Here is a 19,270-nt window from a genome sequence, read left to right on the forward strand (position 1 = left end):
TCACTAGGAACCCATAGACGGTCTCGATAACGGACTAAACCATCCACTACTGAATATAGATTCCGACCCTTGGCTTCATTTCTAGCTCTCCACTTTAGCAACTGCTGATCAGTAGACTGCCCATCCCGAATTCTGTCTCTCAAAGTCGACTGCACTGATAATGTGGCAAGATTAGGGGCCTCGCCCCTAGCATACACTGCAAGCTCAAACCACTGTATCTCGGACTGCAACTGTCTTTGGAGTGATAAATGAGTGATAACTGCTGCTTTTCTACTCAATGCGTCTGCCACTACATTAGCTTTCCCCGGATGGTAGCTAATGTCACAATCATAGTCCTTTACCAATTCGAGCCATCTGCGCTGTCTCATATTCAACTCCTTTTGGGTGAAGAAGTATTTCAAGCTTTTATGATCGGTGAATATTTTGCACTTCTCCCCATAAAGGTAGTGTCTCCAAATTTTCTGTGCGAAGACTACTGCTGTAGGCTCAAGATCATGAGTATGGTAGTTCTTTTCATGAATTTTCAACTGTCTTGACGCATAGGCGATAACTCGGTCGTTTTGCATAAGAACTGCGCCCAAACCAAGCTTAGAAGCGTCGGTATAAAGAACATAATCCCCTTGCCCCGATGGCATAGATAACACTGGTGCGGATATCAAGGCTTGCTTCAACTTGTCAAAACTGTCTTGACACTCGGATCCCCAAATAAACTTAGCATTTTTCTTCGTCAAAGATGTCAAAGGCACTGCAATAGATGAGAACCCCTTGATGAATTTGCGATAATAGCCAGCTAGTCCCAAGAAACTGCGAATCTCGGTGACACTCTTCGGTACTGGCCACTCTTTTACTGCCTCAACTTTACTCGGATCAACTTCCACGCCATCACTAGAAATGATGTGGCCTAAGAACGCCACTCTGTCAAGCCAAAACTCGCACTTGCTGAACTTTGCATATAGCTTTCTTTCTTGTAATACCTGCAGTGCGATCCTCAAATGACGGCTATGCTCCTCTCTGTTCTTGGAATAGATCAATATGTCATCAATGAAGACAATAATAAACTGATCCAGATATGGCTGAAATACGCGATTCATGAGATCCATGAAGATCGCTGGCGCATTGGTCAACCCGAATGGCATGACCATAAACTCATAGTGCCCATATCTTGTGCGAAATGCTGTCTTGTGCATGTCAGACTACTTGACTTTCAACTGATGGTATCCAGATCGCAGATCAATTTTAGAAAATATCGAAGCTCCTTGTAACTGGTCAAATAAATCCTCAATTCTTGGCAGTGGATACTTATTTTTGATAGTGACCCTATTGAGCTCTCGATAATCGATGCAAAGACGCATACTACCATCTTACTTTTTCAAAAACAAAACCGGTACGCCCCATGGAGAGTAACTAGGGCGAATAAAACCTTTGTCTAGCAATTCTTGAATTTGATCTTTCAATTCTTTCATTTCAGCGGGTGCTAGACGATAAGGTGCTTTAGATATAGGAACAGTGCCCGGCATAAGGTCAATAGAGAACTCCACCTCACGATTGGGTGGAATGCCAGAAACGTCTTCGGGAAAGACGCTAGGAAAATCTCTCACAATATCAACATCTTCTAACTTCTGGCTGATGGATTCATGTGTAGTAGTGACACATGCTAAATACGCCTGGCATGCATGCTTAATAAGCTTCCTCGCACATAGACAAGAGATAATGTGCGGCATTTGCTTGTTTCTTGCCGCCTCGAAAACAAAAGATTTACCACTGGGTGGCCTAATAGATACTGATCGCTGACGAAAATCGATCGACGCTCCATTCGCTGATAACCAATCCATCCCTAGTATAATATTAAATTCGGGCATAGAAAGCACAATAAGATCTGCCCGAACAACATCTCTGAATAAACGAAGCTCCAGATTCTTAACAATCTTAGACGTGAACATCTGATCACCGGATGGAATCGAAACTTTGAAACCAAAACCCATATCTTGAGGAGTAATATTCAGTCTTTTGATGAAGGTTTCTGATATGAAAGAGTGTGTAGCTCCTGAATCTAGCAAAGCATAGGTAGCTACACCTAGAATGATGATCATCCCTGCGGTAAAAATGTCTTTTAATTCTTTTCGTGTTGATACTTAAGGATTTACTATCATTAATTCCCAAAGTTGAATGAAGATTTCGTGTTGAACTTAAACATTTCTTGGAGAAGTTTCGCTTTAGTCCCTCGATCTTTTAAGTTTGCATTATTGACCCATAATTTTCGAAATTAAGGGACCTAAGTGCAAATTTCTGACGCCCACCCAATAATTTCGAAACCCCCTTTTTATGATTTTCTTTAATTTTGGCCCTAAAACTTTTTATTTGGAATCATAACATCCTTCACATAAAATAAGGCACAAAAATTCGAATCATTTTTCTATGGTTTCTAAAATCATCGCTTAAGTCCAACTAAGTAGAACATGCAACCTAATTTATTCTAGGTTGAAACTTAATCACAATTCAATTCTAATAACCAATTTAACATTTCATGCAGAAATAAGCAATATAAAAATGTTAAATGACTAGGTTACTCGTGATGAGTGTAGTGTCTGCCTCTTCCTCAGCTTCCTCGGCATTCATAACATAAGCTCGGGCCATAGTAGCTGCTTTCCTCTTTGGGCAATCAATAGCTTTGTGACCGGCCTCCTTGTAGTAGAAACATTTATATGATCCCAACTCGCATTTGCCAAGATGTAGACGGTTGCACTCCTTGCATGGTTGCCTCTCAGCAGGCTTTGGTGCTCCCGGATTCTATGGCTTTGGTGGCGCTGGCTTCTTGACTTGACCTTGGGGCTTTTGAGGCCCTTGAGGTCTAGGAGGACCCGTATTTGGCTTCTTGTTGGGTTGATTGTTATTCTGATAGTGCTGCCTCTTGCGCTGAATCTCAAAGTCAATGTCCTTTAGGGACTGCTCAGCCTGATATACATAAGTAACTGCCATAGCATAATTCTCCAGACGCATCATCATAACTTTATCCCGAATGGTAGGTCGTAGGCCATCCTTGAAATGCCTAAGTTTTTCTTCCGCGTCCCCGGCAATAAGGGGTACAAAGTGGCAACCCCTATCAAACTTCTTCACAAAATCAGCAACAGGTATGTCTCCCTGACGGAGAGTCATAAATTCCCTCTTTATCCGGCTTCTGACGTCAGCAATAAAGTATTTCTCATAGAATTTCGTCTTGAACTATGCCCAAGTGAGTGTAGCAAGGTCAACACCATGCTCGGCTCCTTCCCACCATAAAGAAGCGTCGTCCCTAAGCAGATAAGTAGTGCACCTCACACGGTCGGCTTCTCCCATGTCCAGATAGCGAAAATGTACCTCGGGTGATCGGATCCAACTCTCAGCAGCAAATGGATCGGTGGTGCCAGAAAATTCCTTCGGCCCTAGCCTCCGGAACTGCTCATAAATATCCTGCGGTGGCCTAGGCGGCTGCTGCTGCATCTGCTGTAACTACAGCTGTAATTGCTGCTGCTGTAACTGCTGCTCGAAGAGGCGAGCCATGCCCTCTAATGCACGAGTAGCAGGATCCCCAGGTGGAGGAGGTGGTGGTGGTGGTGCATTTCTTTGACTATTCCCTCGGCGATTAACACTGTTCTCTGCCTGATTCTCGATAACGGGTACGCGTCTAGGAGGCATTTTATCTGAATGTTTTCCAAATTCTAAGTTTCCTAATCATGGGACATGTCCTTATTCATTTTATCAATTTAAGCATGCAAAGCATAAATACTCAAAAAGCTAATAAACATGCATCATAATATTCATATCATCATGCAGATAACATCATAAAATCATATAAAGCATGTAAACTTACAAATTGAGGCTTGACGACTGATCTTCTCGGCGCTGATGGTGACACAACCCTTTACAGGACCTTTGCTCTGATACCAACTGAAACATCTGCCTATTCGTTTTCTTAAAAAGTACTAGAAATTTTTTTTTTAAAACCTCACATAGCATTCGGCCGAACCATAAAATTTCATAAAATATTTTTGACATCATTTTAAAATAAACAACTCATACTCATGATAAAAGTGATAAAATCTTTTAACATAAATCATAACATATATGCGGAAACTAGCGTCGGTCCTCGGGTCATGTGCACCTTCAGTCCAGTCGGATCAACCATCAAGACCTCCATTGGCATTATCATGATAACCTGCATCCATCACACCTAGTGAGTCTAAAGACTCGATACACCATATTCTTTATAACGAGTAATACGTAATACAGTCAACATATAACGGTGAAAAATACTTGTACTTAAAATATAATTTTCATGAAGATGCATAAACATAAACATTTTCGTAAACATTTTCATGATGCATAAAACTTTAAACATAAACATTTTCATGACATGCAAACATGAATTTTCTTTTCCTCAACATGACATGACATAAAACCTTAAACATAATCATGAACATTTCCTTTTTTTTTTCTTTTGTTGAATTCAGATCGTTAATTGTGACTTTCCTGATCATGCTCATGAGGGTCGATGGATCCATCTACATAAAACCACAGTACTGGGCGGCGGGGGACACCAGCAACAATCTCACCGGTCAACTGGGCCCTGGCCTATCATGATTCGAATAGAAATACGATCGTCGGGGCTCCCTCTGGGGTCTTTTTCCATAAATGGGCTCCCTCTGGGGCATTTTCCCCTCACGATATTCCCATTCTTCCGTTACCACATATCCGTTACCACATATTCGCAATGATGGAAACACGATCGTCGGGCTCCCACTGGGACCATAACCCTCACGACGTCGCCAACATTAACGAATTAGTCACAATTATTTCACATCCTTCACAATTTTTCATTCACATCACTTTAGAAAAATCATGAATATCATTACGTTTTTCATTTTTGAAACCAAGCATGCAACATGTATTTTAAATGTCTTCTTAAATCATAAAAATCCCTTAGACATTTAAAAATCATCATTTAATCATGAAAAATTCATAAACATTTAAAAATAATCATATTTTCATAAAAATAGCATTTAGGGCACTGCCATGACCTTTATTAATTTCCTGATGTAAAAAGACCGTTTTACCCCTGGACTCGACATTTTACGTTTTCGAATTTTTTCTTGATTTCATGACTCTAACATGTCCCAAATAATTATTTAAGCTTACCTGAATTTTTTCATAATTTTATTTGGCCTAAATGTTAGACTTTTTCAATTATCTTTTCTTAATTGTTTTATCAGTGTTTTAATCCCGAAAAATACCAAACTTTAATATAAAATTCCTAAATTCTAAATTTAGTCTTTTTATATTATTTTAGCCCTTATGGACCACGACTCGACCACCGTGAGCCGTTTTCCAATTTTTAATTAGTTTAAAACTCTAACTTGACACCTAAACTTCGACCCCGAGCCAACTTTCGATTTTCACGAGTTATCCCCAAACCATGTTGGTCCAAAACTTGACCAACATCCTAAATTAACCTACTGGACCCTTAGATCACCAAGAAATCTATCCTAGAGCCAAAAACAAAGACCTCCTCTACTGCCCATAATCTGGTCGAGAGATTAACTTTGCTAGGACTCTAAGTTTTGGTGCATGTGGCTCTAGCCAACGCCCCGACCCTTGAACCGAACCCATGTGCACTTGCTTAGGACCATAGGGACCCCTTCTAACCCAGCCCGTGACCCCCAAATCGAGCCCCTCGACTCCTGGACACCTGCACTCTCCCACGCTCATGCTGCGTGTTTCTCGGGTGGGAGTCCTAGCATGGCTAGGACTCCTTCCCCAGCCCTTACCGTGAGTCCTAGCTTGGTTAGGACTCTCTTCCTGACCCATGACCGACCCTGGCCGAGCCCTGGCCCAAGCCAAGACCCTGACCGACCCCTTGTGCATGAAAACCGCGCCCTTCCCCCTTAACATCAACTCGCGGTTGCTTGCTCTTGTTCCTGCCGATTTTTTTGTGGTGTTTAGGTTGGGTGTGTATGACTTTAAAACAGGTGTAAACCACTCTTGTTCCTACCCTATGTCATGGCAGTCCCTGAACCGAACCATAAACAAATTATTGGATTCAAAAATCAAGTTTCCTCATGTATACATGCAATAATCCGAAAATTATGAGAAATATTTCATGTTCTTCATGCATACAATAATTCAAACAATAATATGATATGATGGATGAGAAAAGAAGATGTATGGCGTGCCTTTGCGTTTTATACGCTCGAAAATCCGTTGACGGCGAAGAACGGGATGCAACCTTTGGCTTTGTTCTTGCTTGTTCCTTCGAAAACCCCTTCTAGCTTGTTAGTGTGTGTGTGCCGTGAGGTTGGGAGAGGGGTGGGGAGAGTTTTTCAGAATTAAAAGAACGTGGCCGATTGTTTGGAGGTGCAAAAGTGAAAGGTTTTGCTTAATCAACACTTTAAATACTAATTAGTTTACTATTGGGTCTTAGGCCTAATAAGCCATTAAATTAGGCTCATTAGTCTAATTAGGATTTAAATAAAATATTTACAAAGTTTTTTGTTAAATAAATTTGTGAATTTACTAGCCGGATTTGCCAAAAAGCTCTTATTTTAGTTGGAAAACCAACACCGATAAAATTTACGTCCCGGCGTATAAAATCACCTCAAAACCCTTAATTTCACAAAAATACTAAAAAGCATCGACCATCTTTTAAATAATTAAAAATAATTATTTAATAAAAATATTTTTACGTTTTCTTCAGCCCTCGGTCCCCGTTCCTCGATCGTCGCTTGAATATTCCTAAAAATACATTTTTATGCATGATGACAATTAAATCTCATTTAGCATATAAACAAGTACGTCACATAATTAATTAGTAATTAAAATAAATTAACTTCTCATTTTTCGTATTTCCTAGATTTGCATGCAGTTGGGTTATGTCGTCTTAATTTTGGACCTTACAGAAAAAGTTGTATCTTTACAACAATATGTTTAATGGAACTTTACCCCAAAGCATTGGACACTTATCTCAGCTAGAGAGTTTGTCCCTTTATTCAAATAACTTAGAAGACATGATCACGGAAGCTCATCTATTCAATCTTTCAAGATTAAAAGTGCTAGATCTCTCTTGCAATAAATTTCTCAACCTAAAACTCAGTCCTTCCTGGAAACCACCTTTTCAGCTCCAGTACCTAGCTCTACCACAATGCAAACCGGGACCACGATTTCCGATGTGGCTAAGAACACAAAAGAAAATCAGCTTTCTGGACATTTCTGACTCTAATATAACAGATACTATCCCAAGTTGATTTCCTGAAGTAGCTCGACATTTGTTCTATCTTAATCAATCAACCAACCAAATATATGGTGTCTTCCCAAACTTATCGATCCATTCCCTTAAGATAGATGTGTCGTTCTATTTATCTCCATATATGTTTTCTAGCAGTATGATCACAGCAATAATAGATTTATCAAGAAACAGAATTTCGGGTTTTGTCACATTTGTGTGCACTAGCACGATTTGGAATATGATCGACCTCTCAGATAACCTCTTGTTCGACCGGCTTCCTGATTGTTTTTCAAACTTTAAATCTTTACGATATCTCAATTTGGCAAGCAATAATTTATCCTGGAAGATTCCTGGCTCATTTGGCTCCTTACAAGTCCTACAATGGTTGCATCTACGAAATAATAGTTTCACGGGACGATTCCCAGTATCACTGAGGGGAAATGAGGTGGAGTACACGAGCTCTAAGGTCTTTATCAACTACATCAATCTCTCAAATAACTCATTATCCGGCGAAATACCTGACGAAATCACAAACCTCACCGGTTTAGTTATATTGGACCTTTCGAGAAACAATTTGAGCGGATCCATTCCTCAAAACATCAGTCGTTTGAAGTCTCTTGATTTTCTTGATCTTTCATGGAACCAGCTTTCCGGGGCTATTCCGAATACCATTTCGGAATTGAGCTTTTTGGGAGTGTTGAACTTGTCCTTCAACAACTTGTCAGGAAAAATTCCAACAGATTCTCACTTCGATTACTCGGCCTATATAGGGAACCCCCTACTATGTGGGCGTCCTATACTCAACACATCTTGCCTTGAAACTCCCCGAGATTCAAATTTCAATGATGATGGCAATGCATGGGCTAATGTAGACCTTGCAGAGGATTCTTTCATTACACAAGGATTTTATATATCTATTGTATTTGGTTTCGTCATTGGATTTTGGCGAACGCTGGGAACGATCATACTGAACATGTCATTCAGGTATGCATTTTTCCAAATGACAAGTGATGTTGGAGGTTATATATATCTAAACATAGTCCTAAATAAGGTGCGGTTGCAAAGGTACTTTACAAAGATCATGTAAAAGTCTTTGTTGCTTTGGTACTTGTACAGTAAATGCTCATCTTTTTAGATTTATCACATGGAAAAAAATTTCAGTGATAGATTATGTAAGAACTCGTATTGTTCGACAGTTAATAAAGTATATCTAATATAACCAAATCAGTATAAGATGCAAATTCGTGTTTTATCAGAATTAAATGTTGTGCCAGATGTTACAACATCTCGGACAACATGCAGCGGAAAATTAAAGTTTGTACAACAAATATACTTCAAATAAATAGATGGACGAGATTAAATATGCAAAAGTATAAATACTTATGCCGTGGCTTATGGCAAAAATTAATCACTGTAAAACTTCACCGTTTACAAAAACCTATCACTAGTGATTCTCACTAAAATCAATTTCCTCAACAAGTTGAGAAAACAAATGCTTTTTAAAACAAATAACCAGAATAAAACTAAAACAAGAAAGCAAGACGTGTTGCTAAAAGGAGATCCACGAGAAACAGTTTTCGGCCAACTTCTTCACAGATGTTGTCCTGCAGATGTTCTCAACATTCACGGCAACACCCTATCACAACTCTTCAAAACACAACATGTCTCTTGAATAAGGTTTTCTATGAAATTCACGACGTGCAAAAGTGCACACGATATGTAACCACGAAAACTTTCAAGCAAAGAGTGAAAAAACACGATAGCAATAAATTGAAGAAGCCGCCCACGAAAAATACTCCACGAAAAACTCCACCACTAAAACTCCTCCACTAAAACTCTCTGAATTTCTCTTCGTCTCTCTTCTTTTGAATCTTCAACTCTTATATTTATAATTCACTGCATCTCACAAGAAAATCTAAAAAATAAAGAAATCAAGAGTTAAATCAATAATATCATATCTTCAAGATCTTTATCATAAATATAATATCTAGAAAAGGCAAACTCAATATTCCACATAATCTTATCAAGAATGAAATTAGATTTAAGGAAGATATTATATCACAATAAAATCTTAACATAATTATCTAGAAAGGCAAAACCATAATTAAATATTATACTCAATCAAATCAACAAGGAAAAGATAATATTAGGGAAATCAATATGGAAATTATATTTCCCTTCAATCTCCCCTTTTTTGCCTTTCTGGACAAAATCAAATCAAACTCAATTTCTCAGTTGAACTCCAGTTAACTCCCCCTTAATATGAGAATTTTTCTCCCCCTGAATAAAATCAAGTTAGTACGGGTGTTGGTCGTTGTGTTGGCAACACCTGAGACAACACCTGCAAAAATCATTAACAGTTCATTGAAACAGAAACACATTAGGGAAGCAGAATCTTAACAGAGCAGAACATTAAAAATGAAATCAAGCAAAGGTATCAGATAGATGGTATCATTTGATCATTTCAATTCACAGTCCCTTGAGTTTGAGTCGCATCTTCTCCCCCTTTTTGTCCAGAATGGACACTAACATCCAATAGCAGCCTGTAGTCAGCAACAAGATTATACTAATAGGCTATATCACGAAATATTGAAGAAGGAATTATGTGAAGAGAAAACAGTGTAAATCAAAAGAATAAGTATGTATGCAACGGTAACAAAATCAAGATTTACTCAAACAATCCTAAGATCCTTAACGGTAAAAAAATTAATGGGAAATATTTTTAGCCGTTATCACCTTCCAAGAATACCGAGATAATTGCGTCCAATATCTTTTCAAAATAATTTCCAGAATTAAAACCCACATCGATCTAACACCACTGAACCATCAAAAATCACACATATTCAATTTTTCGTAAAATCTGGATTTTCAACGAATTTTCTCTGTTTAAATACTCATACCTCATGACACAACAATATTCACAATGTTATGTTTATGAATGACCTATTTATGGCTAATAACAGAATGTAACAGAAATGGAAACATGAAAACAAATATGAGATATGTCACAAATGAAGTATTTTCACAAATGTTGGCAACATCTTCTGACAACACGCACAATTCCAGAAAAACAATTTTGATTTTTCTTCACACTTGGTGACTTAACAGCTTTCTGATCATAGAAGTGGTAGCTTCCACACTAGAAGAACGGTCTTCTTTAGGACTCCTCTAGGTAGCTTTTTCCAATTTCTTCTATTTTACCTTCTGTATGAAATTCAGAAGAGGTAGCTCCCACACTAAAAACACAGTCTTCATTGGACTCTTTTAGGTAGCTTTTTTCAATCTTTTCTTCTGATACAGAGCATATGCATAATTGATTTTTTTTTGTCTTTTTACTTAATCTTTTCAAGTCATCTTTCGTATGGGTCAATGTCATGGAGTACATGATCATCCCTCAACTACTTTGTGATTTAAACAGATCATTAATCATGTTCAAGTGTGTTAAGGTTAAATAGAACAAGAAATTGTAAGTGTACCAGAAGATTGTACATCATTGTGATAACACATCATATAACGGTATGAATGTAATGCAGAATGCCGAAATCCAAAAATGCACATGTATGTTAGGTGTTGTCTGAGATGTTGTAACATCTGGGACAACATCTATGAATGATAAGGCAGAATACATGCTGAAAAATTTCTAAGGTTGGAGAATCTCTCAAAATCTAATGTTTTTGTGAATATGTCAGCCAGTTGGTTATTTGTATCAACAAATTCAATTCGAATGAATCCTTTTTCTACTAAATCTCGAATAAAGTGATGTCTAATATCAATGAGTTTTGTTCGAGAGTGTTGTACTGGTTTTTTTTTTTTGAAATATCAATTGCACTAGAATTATCATAGTACACAACTAAAGTTTCATTTTTAAATCCATAGTCTTCTATCACTTGATTCATCCACAAAAGTTGAGTGCAACCACTTCTTGCTGCCACATATTCGGATTCAGCAGTTGAAAGTGACACAAAAAGATGTCATCATGCATTTGTTTTATTTGTAAACCAAGAAAGAAACTTAATTCACCAACCATGCTCATTTCAAATGTAGATGACATGCACTCAACAAAATTATCAGCATGCTTTTGAGATGAGGAACCAAAGATTATATCATCAATATAGACTTGAAAAATAAGAATCTCACTTTTAGATTTCTGAATAAAAAGAGTTTTGTCTACCTCACCTCGTTTGAAGCCAATTTCCAGTATATATTCACTCAATCTGTGAGTATAAGGAGCTCATGCAAATAAGTCCAGCCATCTTTCGTTAATCCACTTTTTCTTTCTTTCGAGTTTGGACACCTTCATGCATACTTCCAATAATTTGAGATGATGGATGGTTTTTCTGAATTTTACTTGGAATATTCTGTCCATCATCTATTGCGTCATCATCGCTATTCGTTTCATCCTCAGCTTTAGTGACTTCAGTGTCACGTGTTGTGCTAGGTGTTGCAACATCTGGAGCAACATCTGCATTTTCCAGTATGATTGGAATTTCCAGTAGGTCTTCCACATCATCTTCAGCTGTTTTCTTTTTCAAATCTGCACAGTCATCAAAAGCAACATTAATGGATTCCATAATAGTCCTAGTTCGTAAATTAAACATGCGGTAAGCTCGACTATTAGTTGCATATCCCAAAAACAAACACTTATCACTCTTTGAATCAAATATTGCAAGTTGATCCCTGTCATTCAAAACATAGTACACACAACCAAAAACATGAAAATATTTAAGGTTAGGCTTCTTTCCCATAATTATCTCATACGATGTCATAGTCGAACCACTTCTCAAATACACCCTATTTGAAATATGACATGCGGTGTTAAGGGCTTCTACCCAAAAACGCTTTGAAATGCACTTTGAAGTCAACATCACCCTTGCCATTTCTTGAAGTGTTCTATTCTTACGTTCGGCTATCCCATTTTTTGTGGTTTCTTTGGAGCAGAAAATTCATGTGAAATACCTTTCTTGTCACAAAAAAATGAGAATGAGGAGTTTTCAAATTCCTTACCATGTTCAGTCCTTATCCTTCTCACCTTCAAATTATGAAAGTTTGTAATCCTTGTGACCAATTTTTTAAACACATTGAAAGTGTCTGATTTCTCCCTAATAAAACTTATCCATGAAAATCGTGAGAAATCATCAACACTAACAAAGGAATACTTCTTACCTCCAAAACTTTCCACTTCCACAGGACCCATAAGATCCATGTGTAGCAATTCGAGGCAACGTGTTGTCCCAAAGTAGGGCAACATGTGATGTGACACGCGAGTTTGCTTACCCTTTTGACAGTCTCCACAAACATATGGTGTACTAGATGATAGGTTAGGCATACCTCGTACAGCATCGTACTTACTCAAATTCTTCATTATTTTGAAACTAGCATGTCCAAGTTTTTGATGCCATAGGTCGAGTTCACTAACTTCTGCATGTTTGCATGAAATTTCTTCACCTATTTGGTAGCAATTGTCCGAAGACCTTGTACCTGTCATAATGCACAAGTTAGTTTCATCAAACACTTCACACGTATGTTTATCAAACTCGACATACAAATTATCATCACACAGCTGACTTATGCTTATCAAATTCGAATTTAATCCTTCAACATGAATCACATTGTGGAGCTTTGGTACTCCTTCAACATTTAATGTTCCCTTTCCAACAATCCTTCATTTAGCTCCCCCTCCATAGGTTACTCTACCACCTTTTTGATCAACATAATCAGTGAGATGTTCTCGTGATCCTGTCATGTGGCGTGAGCTTCTACTATCAAAATACCAATGACCTGCGGTGTTAGTCTTTAATGAAGTATAGACAACATTGCAGTAAGTTTTTACCTTTGGTACCCAAATTTGTCTTACTGTAGGTCGATGGTGGGAGGTGTTGCGGGAAATATTGGGCAACATTCGGGGCAACATCTGACTCGTCTTTTGATTCATGCGGTCTTCCCTGAGTTTAAAACAGTAGGGCCTGATATATCCATGCTTAAAACAGTAATGACATACATACCTGCGTTTTCTTTTCTTAGGGACATGTGCAGTGAATTGTCTTTTTGGTGGAGAGCTTTTGACTGGAGATGTAGGTCGTGTGGATGTAACATCTTTTTCTTTCACAAAGAGAGTCGACTTGGATGATTCACCAATCTCAAACACACTGTCTTTGAAGTCTAAGCTCTTTTTATCATCTCTTCCCATCAAAAGTATGGAATCAAGTTTGGATGTGCTCGAATTGAACTTGGATAATGTTTCAGTTGTCTTTTTAAGCTCTTCTTTGGTCTTACCCAGTTCTAAGTCCTTTTTGCTCAGAATTACTTCAAGTTTGACAATCACGGCTTTTAGATTGGTGTTTTCCTTCATAAGAGTTGAGTTAAGCTTGTTTCTTTTGGTCCAATCCTCAAACAATTCTTCATAAAATTTTTGAATACTCTCAAGAGTCATATCTTCATCATCAGCTTCTGATTCATCATCTCTACTCGAATTTTCAGAAGTTGTGGATTTCAAACCAACTGATTTTTCGCAGATGTTGCGGCCAGGAGTGGCAACACATAGGGCAACACCTAAAGGGTTCACTTGCAGTCAGTGTTTCTCTTCATTCCTTGGTCAAAACTGTTGTTGGACATGAGGTTTAGGAGTTGGCGGTCGAAGTGCTGCGTTTGCCAGTGATGTGTCCATTTAAATATTTATGTCAAACAAAACAAAAACCAGAATCAGCACTTAGTATATCAAGAGTAGGCTCTGATACCACTTGTAAGAACTCGTGTTGTTCGACAGTTAATAAAGTATATCTAATATAACCAAATCAGTATAAGATGCAAATTCGTGTTTTATCAGAATTAAATGTTGTGCCAGATGTTACAACATCTCGGACAACATGCAGCGGAAAATTAAAGTTTGTAACACAAATTTACTTCAAATAAATAGATGGACGAGATTAAATATGCACAAGTATAAGTACTTGTGTCGTGCCTTATGGCAAAAATTAATCACTAGAAAACTTCACCGTTTACAAAAACCTATCACTAGTGATTCTCACTAAAATCAATTTCCTCAACATGTTGAGAAAACAAATGCTTTCTAAAACAAATAACCGATATAAAACGAAAACAAGAAAACAAAACGTGTTGCTAAAAGGAGATCCACGAGAAACAGTCTTCGGCAAACTTCTTCACAGATGTTGTCCGCAGATGTTCTCAACATTCACGGCAACACCCTATCACAACTCTTCAAAACACAACACGTCTCTTGAATAAGGTTTTCTATGAAATTCACGACGTGCAAAAGTGCACATGATATGCAACCACTAAAACTTTCACGATAGCAATAAATTGAAGAAACCGCCCACGAAATATACTCCACGAAAAACTCCACCACTAAAACTCCTCCACTAAAACTCTCTGAATTTCTCTTCGTCTCTCTTCCTTTGAATCTCCATCTCTTATATTTATAATTCATTGCATCTCACAAGAAAATCTAAAAATAAAGAAATCAAGAGTTAAATCAATAATATCATATCTTCAAGATCTTCATCATAAATATAATATCTAGAAAAGACAAATCCAATATTCCACATAATCTTATCAAGAATGAAATTAGATTTAAGGAAGATATTATATCACAATAAAATCTTAACATAATTATCTAGAAAGGCAAAACCATAATTAAATATTATACTCAATCAAATCAACAAGGAAAAGATAATATTACGAAAATCAATTTAATATGGAAATTATATTTCCCTTCAGATTATTTTCCAAAAAAAATTAGCAATTGAGAAAAAGCAAAAACTTGTGTGAGACGGTCTCACAGGTCATATTTGTGATACAGATGTCTTATTTGGGTCATCCATGAAAAATTATTACTTTTTATACTAAGAGTATTACTTTTTATTGTGAATATCGGCAGTGGTATTGCTTTTTATACTAAGAGTATTATTTTTTATTATGAATATCGGTAGGGTTTGATCCGTCTCACAGATAAAAATTCGTGAGATTATCTCACAAAAGACTTACTCTCGATAAATTTATTGGTAAAGTAAGCTAACCGGTGAACCTATTTGGAAAATAAAGGATTACTTGTCTCCACGGAGTACTTATTGTTGGCATTACTTGTCTTACTGGAATATCATACCATCAGATTCGTGTCTCTATTGAACAATATGTTTCTACTGATATTTTGTCTTTACCGTTCGATTATCCCTTACGATTAAATGGAAAAATTAATTTACGATTTTAGTTTATTAATTTATATTTTTTGTTAATTTATTCATTTTTGATCGGAATGCTGAGATGACAAAAGACGTTTTTAAAGTCACATCAACACTCCGATGAAATAAATTACTTTTTTTAAAAAAATGGATTAAGACTATTAATTCACCAAAAATATCACTAAAAACTGAAAATTATATAAGTTACACAAACAAAAATGTAATTTTCCCGATTAAAAAATACATTTTGTGATTTGCATTATCAGACAAAAAAATTCCATCATCGTTGATTACTTCTACGTTTATACAAATCATGTGGGCCTCGTGAAATTAAACTTGTTTATTCAAATTAAAATAGATTTAATTTTCATTGGGAAATTAATGTGACACGACACCTTTGATTCGCTACACAAAGTCAACAAGGTTATTTCAACTTTTAAATTAAATACTAGTAAAATAATAGTGCATAAAAAGGACTGCTACACAAAGCAAGAAAATAGAGAAGGTTATTGTAAACTAATTTCGTCAACCTTGAATTTTATATTTTAGATTTCAAGAACTTAATTCTATTGATATGATTTTAGAAACAAATTTAATTTTAAAAAAAAAATACTCAGTCAATTTGACGTATATTAGACTCAATTTCATTTATGTTATTTATTTCATATCCCATTTTTTCTTATAATTTTTTTAAGTATTTTTGGGTAACTTGCTTTTAAATACCTAAATCTAAATATGAGTTTGTGTTCAGCCCATTTCATACAAAAAATCTTTTTACGCTCTCTGATTCAAACACGCAAAAATTGCACTCTCCTGAGCTCACATATCTTTTCACATATGAGAATAATTATAAAACATTGAAATTATGGTATTAATATATGATATTTGAGTAACCATTGTTTTAGATCTGGTATAAAAGATAAAATTTTAAGTAAAAAATTGAAACAATTTATTGATATCAACACTTGTTACACTCGTTTGGATACTCAAATATCATATCATAGTATCAAATCCGAAACATTTCATACAGAAATATCATATATTAGTATCATATTTTCAATTTTTTGTGTCGATTTTTTGAGAAAATACATGTCATTTATTTTTTATAAATGTTTGGTACTCAAAAATTATATATTAATACTATCATGCCACGTGGTCGGGATTAATTGACAATGAAGTAGTTCAATAATCACATAATCGTCAACGACAAGTCTCGTACCTAGTATAAATCAAAATCAGTTTATTTCATAAATATCATAAAGTAGAATCGTTTTTACAAAATAAATTCTTAAAATGATAAAAATCTGCAGAAGAATTTTCAACTTTAAACAAAACTAAAAATGACGTAACTAAATTAATTCTTAAGGCATCAATCAACAACTTCAAAACTAATCTTTTTCGTCTTCTTCTTTTTGCTCTTTGGACTTATCTGGGAAGGGTAGAGTAGAATGTTGAGTATTTTGATAAATGCTCAGCAAGCGGTGGTCATTCGAGAAATATACCAACATATACATATACCTAAATTTGAAACTTACATAGCATATTATAACTTGAAGCATAATGGTTGTTCATACTTCATAATGTTGTCAACATGACATGAATGATCTAAGCATAAGCATGAGCATCGAACACTAAACATGAAGCACTGAAACGTGAAAGCATAAGCATTGATATTCATCTTTTTTCTATGATTTTCCAGATATCACTCTTATATATATGTTGATCATATAAGGAGTGATGTCATGTCTTATATGTTATTCCTCTAAGGAGTGAGGTTATACAATGGTTATAATCTCACTGTATAAGCGTCATAGTTCGAAAATCCTTTCTCATTTCCAATCGAATCATAATAGTGCTTGATCATAAAAATTGACAAATCTTGAAGGGAAATATATCATGAACAAGGATTCATGCAGGGATGAACTTTCAAATAAATTAGAAAGAAAATTCATCTACGAATTATACTTTTAATACATAAGTCTGCTTCAAACAACAAATATGTTATACAAAAACCCACCTATGAAAAAAATATATGTTATAGAAGTACATTTAAAAAGGGGAGGGGGGTTTTCCCTTCGCTGAGAATTCTCGATCTTTGATCTTCACTGTGTTTTGACAACACTTCGATATCTTGGCAGCAATTGGAGAGAATGAACTCGAAATATTGGGGAGCAAATTCTCTAAAATACGAAAAATTTTTATGTATGATTTTCGTGAGTGGGGTGTTGTCTTATATATAAGTGTGTAGATGTTATCCAGATCACATTTTATCCTCTCGTTTAAACTTTGAATTGATCAAGTTTTGAATCTAAGATAAATATCAATCCAAGATTTGAAGTTTTGGATAGATCACGATCTCTTTATCTATTCTATTTGATAGGAATTTTGAAAATTACAACTTTTGAAAACATAGATTTCAAAATTTCCTTGCACAAATTTCAATATCGAATAGATATTTTATTCTGCAGTACACTCTTAATCCATGCACCCTAATTTTTCTAATTTTTCCAATGAAATTTTGAACTTTCTTGATAAGTTGCACTCGTGATTTTATTTTTTATCTTCTTGAAATCTTGATCTTCTTGGGTAGGAGTCTTTGATTTCTTTATGTGCTTGATAAGTCGATTTTGATTCTTGATACTCAAATTTCCTCATTTTGAAGTATACATTCATATACATGGATCTCGATTTATATATGAATGTACATGTATAATTCGAAATTTATTCATTATCTTCCTATCCTACCTATCTTGATAAAATTATTTATCCCTTCCCCTAGATATATTAATAATTCAAAAATTATTTTGAAATCATCAAGATAATTGTCTCATTTATCTTAGATCTTGAATCTTGAAGAATTTTAATTTGGCATATGTGTGTGTGTATATTATAACACTAAAAATTTGTAAGAATATAGATATCTCTAATAACTTCGGGTTGTTTGGATAGTTTGTATCCCAATATTTAATTATCTCATACAACTTTATATAATCTTGATAATTATTAACTACCATTTTTATAAACTAGTACAAAATTTCGAGTTCAAAATACCTGAGTTTGGAAATTTTTCGAGTTTTACAAGTACTAGTTCTGAAATAGTTGTTACTTAAATATCATATATTAGTATCATACTTTCAATGTTTTGCATCGATTTTCATCCAATAAATACATGTGAGCCCAAATAGTGCAGAAATATTTTTTTTGGATTAAAAAGTACCACAAACCCAAGTTTAGATGTGGGGATTTAATTGCAATTTACCCATTGTTTAATCACACACTTTTGCATTATTTTATACCTTCTAGCTAATATGTAATTGTTTTCCCTTTTTTTATTCTATGAATGATTAATATTTTTCAACTTCTCGTAATCTAGATTAGGTTTGGCACGCTAGCTTCATACAATTTGACAGAAAGCAAATCCCTGTCATTAAATTACAGATTCTTTTAATAAATTTTACAGTAAGACTAAATTTTACGATTAAGACTAAACTTAATCGTAACCCGACCGAGAATTGTAATCGACTCCTTTCAAACAATTTTTTAATTAAATTTTTGTGTAATTTTACCTCGAATTCGAGTCTCACACACCACTCAGCTATCGATCCGCGGGGGAAATTTAAGAAAAAGAGTAGGTCTCTTGTGAGATGGTCTCACGAATCTTTATCTGTGAGACGGGTCAATCATATCAATATTCAAAATAAAAAATAATACTTTTAGCATAAAAAATAATATTTTTTCATGAATGACCCAAATAAGATATCTGTCTCACAAAATACGACCCGTGAGACCATTTCACACAAGTTTTTGCCTAAGAAAAAAG

This window comes from Primulina tabacum, chromosome 17 (genome assembly GCF_025594145.1).
Source record: "Primulina tabacum isolate GXHZ01 chromosome 17, ASM2559414v2, whole genome shotgun sequence".
Classification (NCBI taxonomy): domain Eukaryota; kingdom Viridiplantae; phylum Streptophyta; class Magnoliopsida; order Lamiales; family Gesneriaceae; genus Primulina; species Primulina tabacum.